General features: G+C 41.2%; 1 protein-coding gene across 3 annotated transcripts in view; it reads left to right on the forward strand.

The window, feature by feature from the left end:
* The window catches only part of nkx2.2a (NK2 homeobox 2a), a 189,134-nt gene that overhangs the window by 166,897 nt on the left and 7,344 nt on the right, over positions 1-14,893 (forward strand). Inside the window, exon 1 of one of the 3 annotated variants that reach the window (XM_063184499.1) lies at positions 14,836-14,876. The exons of the other annotated variants lie outside the window; for them this stretch is intronic. The gene's annotated coding sequence lies outside the window, so the exon portion shown is untranslated. Of the gene's footprint in view, positions 1-14,835; positions 14,877-14,893 lie in introns of those variants that run through there. 3 annotated transcript variants of the gene reach the window in all.

Here is a 14,893-nt window from a genome sequence, read left to right on the forward strand (position 1 = left end):
CATAGCAAGACTGAAGCAGTGGGATATTCAATACAATACAATACAATACAATACAATTAGGACTGGGACATTAATGCATTTATTTCGATTAATTAATCACACAAAAATTGACGTGATTAAAAACTAATTTTAATCGCAGATAATATAGCTACATAGTTCTGGATTAGACCAGTGTGGAGGGCAGCATTTCGCCTCATGATGAACAGTCTGCTGAAATTGAGAAGAGTTCTCTCTTCTTTTAAAAATGAACAATATTTTTAGATTAAGCTGACTTATTGTCATTATTCAAAATCCATGTGAAAAAAAATACTTTTCTATATTTAAATGCGATTAAAATGTGATTAATTCGATTAATTAATTTCAAAGCCTATAGATTAATTCGATTAAACATTTTAATCGAGTCCCAGCCCTAAATACAATACAACATGTATTGATATACTACAGGATCACAACTATGAAGTTTACTCAATGCGCTTTCCAAATACACATAAAAATATACACATTCATTCACCCACCAGTGCTGGAGGCTGCCGTACGGCACCAATTGTCCGGGGTTCACGTGAGAAAGTGCACACTTATGATAGGGCGAGGTCAGTATATTTAGACACGACAGGACCACATGACCCCTCTCATTCCGCCCCAGGTAAGGGTGGGTGCATTGGTTTTGGTCTGGGACCACCCATATAAGGCAAAGAGCCATGGCATGCCCATAGCAAATCTATTCCAGGAATCTCATAACAAAAGCATGCTCCAACTGGCCACTTGCATCTCTACTGACATCACACACACTCTCTACCAAGAATACCAGTCACTACCCTCAAGTAGGCGTTTCAGAGTTCCCCGCTTCAACCGCAACAGACTTAAACATGCTTTCATACATCAATCGATTCTTTTGTTAAATCAGTCATAAGACTGCATTGTCATCACTCCATGTTGGTAGGATCTTCAAGTTATATGGGTTGTATGTAATGCATGTATGTCTGTATATAGGCCTGTGTCCTCTGTTTTTTGTTTTGTTTTGTTTTTGTCAGTTGTGCAATAGTCTTGTGATGTGATTTTATGTGTATGTCCTGTCTTAAGCGAGTGTTGCTCAAGGACGCAAAAAGAATTTCAGTGAAAACTGACAATTGTAAAATCGTATCGTATCGTAACGTATTGAGCTAGACACTTCACATGGGTAAGCTAATGCTAACGTCCTTTCCTTGGGACAACACTACAGGCAAAACAACAGTAGCATCTCACATTCGCACTGTCAAGTTATTACACCACGGGTAGTCCAACCGTTTTCTAGTTATGGCAGTGCACATTTTACCTCCAAGCTAACAGTTAACATTGAGTCCTATGAGACCAGTTTGCCGCGAGCTGGTCTCATAGGACTCAATGTTAACTGCTAGCATGGAGGTAAAATTTGCACTACCATACCAAGAGAACGGTCGAAAGTACTGGAGAACGGTAAAACCCTATTATTTAACTCAAGGGGAGGTGTAAAATAAGCTTATTTCCAAAAATGGGACAGTATCACTTTAAGTATGCAGGTAGGGTGATAATAGGTCGAGCCGCGTAATAACACACACACACACACACACACACACACACACACACACACACACACACACACACACACAAATAATAGTCTAAAAAAGATTACTCGATCGTATGAAAATCATATGAAAAGTGTTGGTCCTCGCAACCAATAGTCTTAAAGTAATGGTCTTAAAGTTTGGCATAATTCCTTCAAATTCTGCAAAATGAAGTGGTTTTTCGACCTATGTCTACAAGGTTTTTTCAGTGGTTGCAGAACTTCTAACAAGGTACACATCTGGCTTTGCCATTCTGCATGGGCTACAACTCCCAGAAAGCAAGTTTGAACGAGCAAAGCGGCTTTACATACAACATCTCTGGTGACAAAGGAAGAAAACTAATTGGTACTGTTTTTCATTCAGGCGGATTTTGTGGGGGAAAAAATAATTCATTTTTTTGTTGGAAAAACACTTACTGTAAAAGGTGCACTGTGTAATATTGTGGCCAGAATAGGTATTGCAACTATGCTTCTCATTGCAATGGTGCTGCTTATTCCCAAATTAGATTTTTTCTTGAATATCTATGAAGTAATAAACTAGTATTTTAGTATGACCAAAGTTCAGTAAGTGTTGCAGCTAAAAATTTCAAAATAGCAGACCATGGAGAAGATCCCCCTTTTAATGTGTGAAAAGTGCAATTTTCCCAGTTATATTGAATACTTCAAATTTGATGGTGGTGGTACGTAGGGTGCATTCAGGTATATTGGGCCACTTTTTGGCAAATTCAGAAAGACTGATGAAATCTGAGGAAGAACATCAATACATTACCCAAAGTTAAGTTTGATTGCATAAAGTGACTCATAATCTTCCATTTCATGACAAAAACCAAGGTGATTATTGTAAAAAAATATATACATTTTTACAAGTTTTAGTGACAGGTGTGTCATCCTGGATGGAAAAAATGCATTCAGGTGGAATGGGCCACCGATTCAGGCAAAATGGGCCACCTATTCATTCTAATGGTAAAATGAAGAATTGCACAATAGAAAAACAAAATTAGTGATGATTTTAATACTCCTTTTTTTTGGTTTTCAACACATCTGTTTCAAAAAAGATATCACAACTTAATTAAAAGAGCTCCCCTGACACCTCCATCTTCAATAATGGTCACATTGTTTTTGTAGAAAATATGAATGGTAATTCCCATACAAAAACGGCCCAAATTACCTGAAAGGGGCGGCTCATTTTACCTTAACAAGTTCGGCTAAAGTGGGCCGATGGGTTTTTTGACATTTATAGGTATTTAAACATCACAATGTTGCCACAACTATGTTTTTCCAGATTAAAGGCACATATTCAAACCTAAAAACATATCAGTTTTTCCAGTTTTTATCACATCTGAAAACAGTATCATCCTTATTTTATCTAGACGATTTATTATTTTGGCTGAAAATCAGACTGAAAATGTACTTTCTTCTGTCACTCTCCATATGCGGGTTCCCCCTGCCCATCAAAAAAGTGTTATGCTATTCAAATGACTTTAAACAGATAGAGTAGTAATGTTGCAACAAATTCAGTACATTTGTGGTGGCTGGTCTGTAGAATTTAAAGAAATGAGACACCCAATGCTTATCCAGCCCAATTTACCTGATGGCCCAATTTACCTGAACGGCCTATTTGTTAAAAAGGTAACATTTCTGAATGGGCAGCATGGCTTCTGAAAATGAACTACTAAAAATATTACACAGTGCACCTTTAAGTGTTTTCAGAGAATGAAATTCCTTTTCTACTTCAGCATTTTGGCATGAGGACATTTGGCATAGAAGTTGCCATACAAATCACTTGACTAAAATGACTTAAACTGACCTTGACTAGTCTGCATGTCACAGTCACAGTCTGAATGCTCATATCTCCCTTTTTGTAGTGAAAATGTTCTATAGTCAGCTCTCAGCTTCCCTCAACATCGGGCCACCTCAAGAGGGAGTATATTGTACCGTTTACGAAGTTCACCTGGCTGCGTTCCAGCCTGTGTGCCCAGTCACAGAGCAGTACAGCAGAATTAGTGATCACCACGCCACTCACAAATACTGGAAACCAGGATGGAATGGACTACATGTGAGTACCAGTATACTTGTTAACTTTTTTATTAAAGGAGTCAACATTTACAGACACTTCACTCACTTGATCCATGCCTGCAGTTCACCTAGAGGGCGCTCTCGTGAGAGCGCAGTCAATTCATTCCGAATGGAGTCTGCACTCACCCGTTGGCGCCCCTAGAGTGCAGTACCACCCGGAAATGTGGTGAGTGAAGTGTCTGTACTGTAGACCTTCTGTGGTGCAGGCTCAGGGTTCCCACACGTCCTGGAAAACCTGGAAAACCTGGAAATTTAGAGATGTGTTTTCAAGTCCTTGAAAGTCCTGGAAATTCACCAAATGTCCTGGAAAAAAAATATTTGTCCTGGATTTTTTTTCCTTCAACTTTTTCCCGATTTTGTTTGTGGTATAATTTTTACTCTTCTCCGAGTCTAGACATGACGATTCAATTTATATTCACCTATTGAATACATTATTGTCCACACACACAGTTTGGTCAGGTTGCCATCTTTGATTGCGCTTATAAACAGTAATATTCTTTGACTCAGTGTTGCCAAAAGTCGCTAGAAGTCGTTAGTTGGCTTGCTGAAAAGTCGCTCGCTGATATCATGGCGTTAAATATCTCTCAAAAACCTGCTTACGGTCATAATAGGTCTACAAATAGGCAGTGCTAGCACTTCCTTACAAAAAATTGTACTGCTATCTTTTTTGGAGATCAGAGCTTTCAGTCTCACTAGCCACTTTGAAAGCTAGTTTGATCTTTGGTGTGACAAATCACAGTAGTCGCATCAATTGTTTGTATGTAAGAATATTCCAGAGAAAAAGAAACTGGCAACAAAACTGGCTTGCAGAAAGACAGAAACCACTGGCCACAATGGTTGGTGAGCAAAAAAGTCAAAGTCAAGTCTTGTGGAGAATGCATTTAAATCCAAGTAAGTTACACTATTTTTTGCGATAAGAGAGAGACTATTAAGGTATTATTTTCTGAGATAATGTGACATTAATGTGAGTTTACATTGCACTTTCATTTAATTCAGAATAAACGTTTTGTGGATCAGAAAGCATTTCAATTGAACAGAGGCTGCACGTGCTGGGCTTGCGAAATTTGACATAGGGCTGTGGTCGCCAAGCTCCAGCAGATTCCTACTACCGGGACAGCTGGTGATCTTCAACCGCAACTCAGGTCTATACCTTTGGACAAAGAACATAGAATGGATAAGAACGCTTATTCGCAGGAAATTGCATTGGCCACGGTGTAGTACGGGGGCGTAGCCCGGGGGCGTAGCCCGGGGACACCATGCGCAGTGGATGCAAGGCCATGATCGATACAAATTGTGACACTGGAAACTCCGCAATTTGAATTGCATTGTGGGTGCGAGGAGCTGCTGCTAGTTCCGGCCCGGTCAAAATAGGATGTCCTGTCGTCAATGTTCAGTTTGTGGTTAAATTACAGCTGTCATTCAGCCTTAATTACAACACAAATTTACTACGTCCTATGACCTGTTCCACACTCCAGCCCTGGCGGTAGTGGCTTTGCATTTTACCTTGCCGCCAGTACTAAGCAAATAACGTACATTGTATAAGAAGTATCACTCAATGGAAAATGCATTGATTAGTTGTAGTCTGAGGACATTGCTTAAAGACACTGTGCTCATGGTCAGTGGTCATAATGGATAAAATCTGAACTCTGTAACTTCGCAAAATTGGTCAAGAGAGGAGATCCAGTTGTCAGTGTTTAATGTAATCCCTCCTATCACTAGTCTCCTTAGTACTAACTGCAGAAGAAGAAAGTGACTCCCCTTGCGGCCATGCCATACTATGCTCTTATGACGTCTTTGGACGTACCCTCTTCCCTAACACACTGTACTCATTCATTACAACTCATTTCAACCTTAAAGTTACATTGTCTCTAAAATGCATTGTGTGTCGCTGTGTATGTCCAAATTGTGGGTCCGACGGATTAAATATCCGTCCTGAATTATCCAAAAATAGTCCTGGAAATGTCCTGGAAATATCCTGGAAAATGATTTTTGAAAAAGAGTGGGAACCCTGAGACTGTAGCCGTGCTGTGACGCAGCCTCTACAAACGGCCCTGTTTGTAAACTAACTGTGCACTAGCTAAGTTCTCTATGCCTCGTTTTACATGACAACAACCCTGCGACTCTGCGGAATGAAGTATTGAGCAACTTTGAGCCTCGTAAACGGGTGGAAAGTAGAGATTTACGGTATAACGATGGCTAAACAGGTTCCGGTCCATCACAGAAAAAGCTAAATTTCACCTAGCACTGAAATTCTGACTAGCACTCCTACTTCGGAATGTAGGGGACCTATGGGGCAAGGTATGTGGCAAAAGTTAGGGTTCATCATCACATTTTAACACAACGTAAGCCATTTCACACCGGATGACTCCTTTAAATGGAGAAGACTTAACCTCTCCGAGGGTGTGGTTTTATCAAAAATCCATGGAAGTGATTGGAGAAACCACGTCTGAATGTTTTTAGTGAGGTGTTACTTTAACCATTCACAGATTCTAAAACAAAGTTGAAATTATAGAATGGATGTCGATGAGTGAATCCATGATGCAAGCCACCATTGTTGTCTGAAACAACTGTTGAGTTTAATTTATTTTATCTCCTTCAACCCTTCTCCACTATCCTTAAACTCTGACTACGTCATATCTCTGAACATTCTGTGATCCTGAATGGTCTGGCTGCCTCTGGGTTCGGTAGCTGGGCGAATCTGAAAATCTCCCTAGATTATCAATGCTGCTTGTGAAGCTGAGCAAAAACAGACGAATATGGTGACAGAGCCAGGTTAGAGACAACTAACATTTCAACAACATAACTGTCTTCATCAAAGTGATTTAACCAGTTTAAGCCTAAGACACCTGTAAAACATGCCTGCTGAATGGGAAAAGCTCCTCTCAGCCTATAAAACCCTAAATATCTCAGCCTCCGGAGCACATACAAATATTAAATAAGTTGCATTTAGCCGAGACCCTCATCATGCAGTAACATGTTTTCATTCAGATCTAACATAACCACATATTTAATAAAGAAACCTCAAATGTCATGAGCCTGAATGCAGTGTCCATGCTGCCCAGGCGCCTGGGTTAATGCAGCATGAGCGCAGCATCCAGCATTAATGGGTTAATGGGTTAAATCAATGGGTAGCTCGGTAGTGCTTGTGATGAGTTGATTACCACTAGGTTTGTGGATATACTGGTCCTATACTGATCAAATCCTTGTAGCAAGTAAATACTTGTACAGGTCATCATACCAACCAGCCTGGCTATTTGAAACCAGGCCTTCAACATATGCTCTGATGGCCAAAACAAAGTTGGACAAGGCTAATTTCCAATACCATAAGGGTTACATTATCTGGCTATTGATTGTCCTTCTGCCTGTATATGTTCTGATATGGGTGAAAAGGTCAGTAAGTGAACCCATTATAAACGTCAAATGTCAGATTAGAAGTAAAAGACAGGGCCGGCTAGTTATCATACTTTTCTTTTGTGATTAACGTTGGTGTCTATATTTATTGAAATAGCTTTGTTTACATGAATTCAAAAGTATAAACTGTTGTTCTTTCCTTCAGAAAATACATTCAGCACATTGTTTAGCTTGCAATGACATCTGGGTTTAATGGACTGGTAGATGGGGTTTGGCAATGGAAAGAGTAGAAGTCTGCACACTAGCTCCGCTTTGAAAGTTTATTCAGGTCATGCAACATTTTGACCTGACATAATTTTAATGTTATGCAGCTTCACTTTTTGTTTTTTTAAAGGAACCTTAGAAATTAAATTAGCAATACAATTATGTTATATTTCAGGGGACCTAGAAAAGGTGGGTTCTGTTTTAAAGATGACTGCCTTCAGTATAGGCCAAAAGTGCAGAGCGCAATACTGGTTTGTGTTCATAGTGCAGCCCTTGGACGACTTACACGGCCCTTGGAGGAATTTGAAGTGGCCCCCCGAATGAAAAAGGTTCCCCCCCGGTTTTAAATAGTCTCTGTTCTGGTGAGCGCAGGTCAGGTGGATAGGGTTCATCAGTACCCAGGAACACAGACTCCACCCTCTAGTCATAGGTAAGACATAGGTCCAAACATAGCCTACACATAAATAAACCTATAAGGACGAAAGGGTATACAGTATATATGCTGACACCCAGATAACATTAGGACATGGATATGTCCCCGGTTCGCTGCAGGAGATGAGTGAACCATCTCTATGGGAGTCAGCTCTCAGCTGTACGATTTGACGAAGGTCAAATGAGCTGCGTCGTAGGTGGGAGGTCCACTTTGTCAAAACCAATTGTTTTCTGTGCGAATCCTCACTTTTTGAGCCAAAATTCAAGACTCTTCAGATAGCAGCAAGTAGGGTGTCCTGGGAGATGGCTCACTCATCTCCTTCAGAGAACTGGGGACATATCCATGCCCTAATGCAGGGATTCTTAATCATTGGGCCGCGGCCTAAATATGGGCCATGCTCAGAAACTTTAGGGAAAAGTTTCAACCTTGCACTGGAGGGCCGCCATGGGCCATACGACTGCATAGCTCTACATTATAAAGATGCTGAAGACAGCGTGCATCTTTTTACTCTAGCGCAGTTCGGCTGCTTAAATGACCACGCACCGCTGTTTTAGGCCTAGTGGAAGACGTCAAAGACAAGACGGCAATACATAGCAGTACACGAATGGAGAATGAGAAATTACCAACCGGGTTGAAGTGTAATTTGCCGACGTATAGATAGAAATAGAATCATTTTGAGTAACGTTTCAACCACTTAGTTACAAAATAAGTGGTTGAAACGTTACTCAAAATGATTCTATTTACTGACAAAGCAAACCTGTTATCCTTGTGTCCCCAAAAATACACTTCTTCAAAGAATTTTTCATGATATTAGGCTACAAAGCTTTCCGTTTTTGACACCCTGCCGTAAAGCTGAATAATTTCTGTCCTCATCTCGCGTCGCATCTGCACATCATGTGCAGTAAAACCGTCTTGTATCAGCAGATTCATCACAAATCGCAAACAGAGCTGTCGCAGATGTCAGAGAAGCATCCAAATGCATGAATGGCTCTGACCTGATGCACTGTTAGTGGATTGGGTTTATCATTGAATATGAGTGAGGTCAATTAATGCAGTTTTTCCAGGCCTAGCTTACTACATTAATAGCCTGCTATTTTTTTTAAACAGGATTTAATTATTTAAAATAATATAATAATAGGCCTAATAATAAGTAATAATAATAATAATAACAATAATATAATTATAATAATGATATATATATATATATATATATATATATATATATATATATATATATACATACACACATTAACATTAGCCCTACATTACCTATATATAGGCTATATATAATGTGTGTGGGGATGGGCAATATTATATGGGCCCCGAGCCACTCTGCACCGAAAAAAATGGGCCTCAACGTCAAAAAGGTTAAGAATCCCTGCCCTAATGTTCGCTTTCAGTCGAATCGTTTTGCCATTTATATGGGAGCGTTAGAATCACTCCCGATTGCACTTGGCCGATCCCTAGGCAGAACTCTAAGAGCCTCCTGTAAGGATGGCGTTCCCAGTACTCTAAGGACAATCAATGGACAGGCCCAGAACCCTAGGTTCCAGTGGCAGCGCGGTCACATCCAACTGGTAGAACCAGACAAAGGTAGCGGGGTTGGCCCAGCCAGGCGCTCTGCACACCTCTGAAAAAGCTGCGCCCTTGAAAAGGGCCCAGGATGTAGAGGCCCCTCTAGTAGAGTGAGCCCTAATCTGAGCCGGCGGCTGGTGCCCTTTGGACTCATACACCAGGGCAATAGCTTGAACCAACCATTTGGAGAGCCTCTGTTTCGAGCGTGCGAGCCCTCTAGAGGGGTTGGCGAACCATACAAACAGCTGCTTAGTCTTCCTAAAAGAGTGAGTTCTGTTCATGTAGATGCGTAAAGTGCGCACAGGGTGGGGCTGGTGGGCACCGCATCGTCAGGGTTCCTAATATTGCTTAACACACTGCGCCAGATGCCCTCGTAGAGCTCGCGTGGGAAAGCATTTAACGTAGGGTGTAATGTTAAAGGTGACCGTAATTGGTGTACAGTAGTACCCATCCGGTGAAAGTACTTTGGGCACTTCTGGACAGTTAAACCCAGAGTCTTAGCCAAGTCGCCAGACGAAGAGAGGAAAAGGTGAGGATTCATGTGCAAAACAAGTGGTTTTGACAAAGTGGACGTCCCGCCCACGACGCAGCTCATTGGACCTCCAGCATGATTGAAAAGGTCTTCGTCAAATCGTACAGCTGAGAGCTGACTCCCATAGAGATGGCAAAACAATTCGACTGAAAGAGAACCACATCCCAAAACATGTTGATGGGGTTTGCAAGGCACCATGAACCAGATGAATGACCTTTTACGTTTAATACACAGAGCACCCCGTCTGGAGGAGAACTTGTCAGATAAAACAAGAAAACTTAGTAAGAGTGGAATAAAATCAATGGTGCCTTTGCAGCAACTGCTTGATTCAACCAAGTTTAAAGGGGTATATTTATTGACTACCCCTAAAAAAATAAATGAAAAGCTTTGTCAACATTTTATTGACATTTATTAATGAACTAACCATAAACAAAACATTTACAAATGTTTGTATGTAAGTAAGAACCAAATTATGACTGCACAGTGGCATGGTAATCGACTTCTACTGGACGAGTTTTACGCATGTTTGCCTGCTGACACTAGAGGCAACAAATCCCTGGAAACCTAACTAGAAATGCAGTCCTAGTTATTTAAGAGATGCACTGTGTATCACAGCACAGCCCAACACATCTCTAATGAGAACCAAGACCGACTGGGCTACTTCTCAGCGACTAGACCCAGGGATGACATCTGAGAAGTAGCCCCCAGTCTGTCTTGGTTCTGCTGTCCTCGACTGTGAGCACCACAAAGACTGAAGCACAGAACATCCTTCTTCTAGTGACGATCAATTCATGTTGCATTGATTGCAACCTGAACAAGAATGCAGACTCTCTAAACCAGCTTTCTACATTGTTTTGTACAAGTGAACAGGAGTTTTACATGAGTCATGAATAGTTGAGAACCTCAATATGAATCACATCAGGCCAGCATGTTTATCTAACTGGGGAGTCTTTTAACTTTGTGTTTTGGAAATGTAAGGAAAATCATTATTTAGTGCTTGCCATGTGACTGAATAATGACTTCTAAAAGGGTGAAAGATGCAAAACCTTAAGTAATACGGTATATAACCTCAAAAAGGAGCCATCAATATTTTAGATTCACACAAACACTGAGAGCAAGAAATATTTCTGTGTGTGTGTGTCTGTGTGTGTGTGCGTGTATGTGTGTGTGTGTCTGTCTGTGCATGCGTGCATGTTTTTGTGCCTGCGCGCACACTCTGGGGGTTGTCAGGAACAAAAGAGGAGATGTTGCATGTGGAAGAATGAGTTCTAGCCTTCAGGTTTCTTTCATTAAACCCATGTCTCTTTAAATTGGTCTGCAATACTCAGCGCTGAAGCAGGGAAACAGCCTGCTATCTTCAGAGAAGTTTGTGTTTGGATCTTCTTGTTTGTGATCACTGACAGATACGGGGCTAACCTTGGAGTAAAGCGTTTACAAAGCAAATGCTGAAGAAAAATACCAAAACATTTGAATTCGAATACTTAAATATAACTGTAAGGCGTGTTTTTTTTAGTCTGTGCCCCTGATAAACATTGTGCTGAAATCTGGTCAGAGGGTCCATCGTTTCTGAGGTTCCCTCTGGCAGCTGAGACTTTTCAATCATTATAAGGAAACCATCAGATCTCCACACATCCATCAATCTATAGAAGCCTCTAAATTGAAGTGCACAGAACTGTGTACCCTCATCTTAAAAGCACTGTAATTCCCATCTCTGCTCACTCAGTTATTGAACAGCCAGATCCAATGATACATCTACTCTCGTTGCATAGGTGCTGTACAATGTCTGTATGGCCTCCTCTGGAAGTACTCAAGAGAATGTTAGAGTTCAGCAAAAGCTGAATCGATGCAAGCCTAACAAAACAATCTTTGGTCATTCATGGAATGCATTCTGATGGAGTGAGAGCCGCTGTTTTTCTCTCTCTTTCTCTCTTTCTGCCTACCTTGAAAGGTGCTTGTAAAAGCACCCCCTCTACATTCTCCATGCATCTTAGTTGGCCTTCAACTACTCTCGCCGAACAATGTCTGTGGGTCAGGCGACAGGAGGGAAGGTTTTTGAAGCAGAGTGTTCAACTGCACCTGTGTCTCTGTCAGCTATCTGTGTCTTGAGTTCTTTGTGTTTAGAAGACGATGACCGAAGTAGTGTAATCATTGAGATACAGTATACCATTTAGAGTCTACATGGTATACATTGTAGACCACTCATATGAGCACGAGTTGATAAAATATTCACAGGATTCAAACATATATATATATATATTAACATTGTAATATATCCTGTCCTATTATAACATTAAAACGAATGAGAAATGTGTTGTTTAAAACAGTCACACCTTTTTATAGCATGTCATTGGTTTGCCCCCTACATAAAAGCACCATGTAAGGAAAGAAATGAACGATTCCAGATGCAGTTATGTAAAGTTACACACCAAGAGGGGGGAAAAAGAGAGCTTACATTACACTGATGCCAGTTTTTCATCGCCTAAAATGGACGGCTGAAAAAGAGAAAAGAGAAGCCAGAGAGCAGAGATACTCTTGCCATCGGCTTTACCTGTCCTCTCCCCTCCAAGGTCGCCTTCTATAGCCGCACACGGTCCTGGAATGCCGACGTATAAGCCTTACAGCCTTACAGCCACTTATGGCAGGACAATGCCGCCTTACTGTTTATGTGATGCCTCTTCTCAAGCAGCGCATTGAGAAGGTCATATTCATCTGACCCTGTGGTTTGAGTTGGACTGTTATTGTCAAACCGCTTGAAACATGAATCACACAGCGTGGGGAGAAGGTTTATGTGTGTGTGTGTGTGTGTGTGTGTGTGTGTGTGTGTGTGTGTGTGTGTGTGTGTGTGTGTGTGTGTGTGTGTGTGTGCATTGATACGTCTTTTCTCTCACGAGAGGGCTTATAGATGCACCAAAGGTTAACATTGGACATGCGGCTCATCAGGATCAGCGGTTTTTGCCCTGACAAAAAAAATGCAGGAGTGCTTCCCACCAAGCTAATTGACCATTTTGTCCTGTCCAATGAGCACCTTAGGTAAAAAAATGTGTTAGGCTCTCACTCAGCATTTGTGTGTGAAGAAGCGCTCTCGCTTTCTCTCTCTCTCTCTCTCTGTCCTTAACACTTATTCTCCTTGTCTCCCGCACTCGTTCTCCTGCTTTCCATAAGCGGCTGGGCTCAAGTGGCCAATGTATTAAAACTTGAACTGACTGATTTGAGAATGCCGTGTCTCTGGGTGTCTTTTATTCCTCCAAGCTGACTACGCCATGGAGAGCCTTAGCCATGGAGCCGAATGCCAAAAGACTGATATTAGCTTGACCAGCAGGGCCCATCTTCCCTGTCCTTGTTCGCCCAGGTCTTTATAGTGGCCCCTAAGAGATCCTCCTCATGTGAAACCCCTATAGCCCAAGAGGGATTCACTCACACAAGAGAAGAAGAAGAGCATGAAGACGAGTGGGAAGTGGCAGCTTTGAGAGACGAGTGTTGCATCAATACACTGGAACTTAAGCGGACTGTTTTTTGGGTTAATGTGGAATTCTAAATGCACGGCAGTGGCCCCATTTATTTATTTGCATTCAGCGGGTGGGTGTCATTGGTCATACACTTGAAGGCGCTGATAGCGCAAGGCTAATCTCTGTCCTTAATCTGAAAAAGTGATCAGGCCACAAAACCCCTGTGGGTAATGTATTCCTCATTGTCTGATGGCCGTTCCTCCAGCACTTGGCAACACTGTTATTATCGTTGAAGGACTGCAGATGATCCAGCATAAAATCACTGCCCTTTGATTCACGCCATCCTCTTTTTTTGAAAAATAATAGCAGGGTGATATATTTCTTTCTTATTACTTTGATCTCTGCAATCATTGTCAAACCTACATCATTCTCACATAACATATTCCTCACACAGAAAATGAAACTTGTCTCACTCTAGGGGCAACGTTTTTCAGTGGGCAACTACATTTCCTTGGAAAGCCACCTAGCCAAAAACAATCTCCTTGAATCAGGACTTCAGATCTGGAGGTAAAATTCTAACATAATCAAAAAAAGAAGTGTTGTGCCCAAGTTTTCTGGTTGTAAAAAGCTCATAGTAGAGCTGGTGGTTCTCTCTCTCTCTCTATGTTATCACCTTCTCAAAAAAGCAGTCATGTTGAAAATATGCCCATAAAAGACAAGAGGCTTCGTATACAACGAGAGACTAATTGCCTTATTTGACAAAACTCTAGACACTTCTTGGAACACAACTCGGGGTACTTCAAACCTGACCATGGTGACAAATAAATTGAAAAGTCAGGGGAGACTTTTTGAGAAATGATAAACTGTAGACATTATTATTTTGAGACCAAAAGTGTTCCACAATGGTTTTGTGAAACAAATAAAAAAAAATATTCTGGGCTGCTTTGACCATACTTTTGTATTAATTTGACTAAGACACATGATGAACGCTGATTTGATGGTTGATGTTGTCTTACTGTAAATGCATGTCATCCTAAGACACGAAACTGAATAAACAAACTAAAACCTTCTGTTTTCAGAATTTGTCGTTTCAGGTCTACGTAAAGAAGAACTCCCGAGAAATCAACCCATTAAGTCCACTCGGATACTCTGAGAAGTAAAAAAAAATCTGCCGCATGACCAAAAAAATCACTGAAAGATCATTTGCGCTCGAGAGGGATTTCATTGACCTTGGGTATCAACCATAACAGCGGGGTATCTTGAATAAACGGTAGTGTTGCCTCGAATAACATGCCACATCTGCTCCCTGAGGTTGTAGCCTCCTGGTTACCAAGCGATTTATTAGATAAGTACTTCTGTGAGACGAAACCTTAACGATTAGCTCAACAAAGTTAAAGAGTTAAAAGCAGGGCGCGCTCATCTGCCCTACTACCACATTGTCCTGTGCCAATTGATAAGTCATCGCAGGAAAGATTTATAAAGATTGATTCGGAACAACCGGATTGAAACACCTTTTTGCAGGTGATGCTTGTATGAAAATCCAAGCTCGAATCAGCTAAAAGCGTTGTCTGTGGGCAGCGGTGTTTGCTCTCATACCAATTTATTGCCGATGAACATATGGTCAGTATTTTGCCACA

This window comes from Engraulis encrasicolus, chromosome 19 (genome assembly GCF_034702125.1).
Source record: "Engraulis encrasicolus isolate BLACKSEA-1 chromosome 19, IST_EnEncr_1.0, whole genome shotgun sequence".
NCBI classification, from domain to species: Eukaryota; Metazoa; Chordata; class Actinopteri; order Clupeiformes; family Engraulidae; genus Engraulis; species Engraulis encrasicolus.